Here is a 2685-nt window from a genome sequence, read left to right on the forward strand (position 1 = left end):
AAAAACTATGAAGGTTTTTTGGTTACGTTTTTTGTTTTTGTTTTTAAATTGCTTGAGATTTTCTGTGTAGAAAGTCACGTCACCTGTAAATAAGGGCAGGTTTATTGCTTCCTTTTCAATCTGTATGTCTTCTTTTCTACTTTATGTCTTATTCTGCTGACCAGAACTTCTCGTACTGTGTTGAATAAGAGTGATGAGAGTAGGTATGCTTGTTTTGTTTCTCATCTTAGGGGAAAAATTCAGCCTTTCAACGTTGACTACAATATTTGCTGTAGGTGTTTTATAGATGTCCTTTAATCAAGTTGAGGAAGTTCTGTATTTCTATGTTCTGAAAATTTTATCTTTTTTTATTTTAGATATTTTTCTTTCTCCGAATTTATTTATCAGGAGCAACCGACATAAAAAAATATAATTGAGTGCTATCATCATCATCATGGAAACGGCTTTAAGAGAAAACTGGTCAGACGAATATCATTGCTTCCCATTTTCAACCAGCAAACAGTTGCCACTGATAAACTGACAGTCAGGAGTCTGTCAAGAATGCTCAAGATATGTTATATAATACAACATGCCCGTTCACGGCGGAAGCAACCTGGGAAATAACTTGTGTGTACTTCTGATTTCATCATACAAGACAAGCACCAAAGCACCACCCATGCCTCTGAGAACATTGGACCATGCACCCTTGAAAAGAGCTCTGCCTCCTTCACCACGAGCAATCTTCCTCCAGCAGTGAAGCGTGCCTGTGTACATGATGTCAGTTGTGCCCTGACTGCATCATCATGCTGTGGCGAACAGTGTCAAATGGATAGGAAGTCAACCCAGCAATGGCAGTGACGGACTGTGTGATCATCCTGCTGATGACGATGTGAGTGGTCCTGGAATCTGGAAGCTTTCTCTTTGCAGTGTCATAGACACCGATGGGCAGCTCGGTAGATGATAATACCCTGCACAGACATGTTAGAGCCTTGGTACAGGCCTTTAATCCCATCAGATTTGTAGATCTTAACCAGGCAGTCACCAAGGCCTCAGAATTCCCTTTCAGCGCTAGCTTTACCCACATCGGCTGCTAGATGGGGACGGGTAAAATCAAGGGGATACACAAAACACAAGGATGTGGCCCCGGGGGCACCGCCTGATGCCAGATTCCCTGCAAAATTGAGCCAAAACTGGATCCTCTTGTCCACACGCCCCAGGAAGATCTGCTTGTACATATCTTTGAAGGTGAAGTTGAGAGCGTGGGTAGGGAAGTATCTGATGACATTGGCCAAGTTACATGCCAGAAGGACAGGACTCCTGCTCCTTGGGAATACGGAGCATGCAGTCTACAATGCCTTTGTATTGCTTATCTGTAGTGATCTGCTTGCTGGCACTCTGCACCTGCAGCAGCAGCTTGACCCCTCCATGGGTGCTACCACCATCTAGGAGATGGCTGCAGTCACTCCACCTGCCAGGAAGTCCTTGGCAAGGATGCAGTGGCATCTGTCATGTTGAAAGGAAGAGGAGGCAGGCTGCTGGGGGACGGGACTGGGCGGGAACCGGCTTTGACTCTGCAGCTGCAGGGCAGAAATTTTCTTTATGAATAAGGTCAAAAATATTATAAACTGTTTATTCTGCCTTGATTTGATATAATGTTATTTTTCTTGTTTAGTTTATGTTAATATGGTGGATAATTACTGATTGACTTTTGAATATTGAACCAGCCTTGCATTCCTGGAATAAATCCTCTTTGATCATAGTCTATAATTTGTTTCATTTTTTTTTTTTTTATATTTGTGACAGAGCTTTACTCTGTTACCCAGGCTGGAGTGCAGTGGTGCGATCTCGGCTCAGTGCGACCTCCACTTCCTGGGTTCAAGCAATTCTCCTGCCTCAGCCTCCAAAGTAGCTGGGATTACAGGCCTGCACCAGCACACCCCGCTATTTTGCTATTTTTTTTTATGTTTTATTTTTAGTAGAGACAGGGTTTCACCATGTTGGCCAGGCTGGTCTCGAACACCTGACCTCAAGTGATCCACTCATCTCTGCCTCTCAAACTGTTGAGATTACAAGCGTAAGCCACTGCACCCTGCCTGCCTCCTCTATTGTTGAATTCTAATTGCTAATATTTTGTTAAGGATTTTTGCTTATGAGGAATATTCATCTGCAGTTTTCTATTTTCTCTGTCTTCATCTGGTTTTTGTATTGCACTTTGGAGATACTGCTTTTTTTTTTTTTTTTTTTTTTTTTTTTAAACAAATTGAAGGTTTGTGGCAGTCCTAGGTTGGGCAAGTCCATCAGCACGGTTTTCTGACAGCATGTGCTCTCTTTGTGTCCTTGCTACATTTGGGTAATTCTTGCAGCATTTCAAACTCTTTGATTAATATTGTAACTGTTATGGTGATCTGTTATCAGTGATTTTTGATGATACTATTGTAATTGTTTTGGAGCAACATGAACCACGCCCATATAAGGCAGCAAAATTAATAGATAAATGTTGTGCATCTTTGGACATCTCCACTGACCAGCCCTTCTCCCATCTCTCTCCCTTTTCTCAGGCCTTCCTATTTCCTGACATTCAACAATATTGAAACCAGGCCAACTAATAATCTAGCAATGACCTCTAAATGTTCAAGTGAAAGAAAGAGTCACACATCTCTTACTTTAAATCAAAAGCGAGAAATAATTAAGCTTTCTGAGGATAGC

The 2685-nt window shown here is 41.9% G+C and overlaps 1 pseudogene; it reads right to left on the reverse strand.

The window, feature by feature from the left end:
- Positions 1-576: 576 nt before the first annotated feature.
- Positions 577-1489, reverse strand: LOC103236639 (ADP/ATP translocase 2 pseudogene; annotated as a pseudogene).
- Positions 1490-2685: the final 1196 nt, after the last annotated feature.

The sequence above is a fragment of the Chlorocebus sabaeus genome, chromosome 7, assembly GCF_047675955.1.
Source record: "Chlorocebus sabaeus isolate Y175 chromosome 7, mChlSab1.0.hap1, whole genome shotgun sequence".
In the NCBI taxonomy this organism is placed as follows: Eukaryota; Metazoa; Chordata; class Mammalia; order Primates; family Cercopithecidae; genus Chlorocebus; species Chlorocebus sabaeus.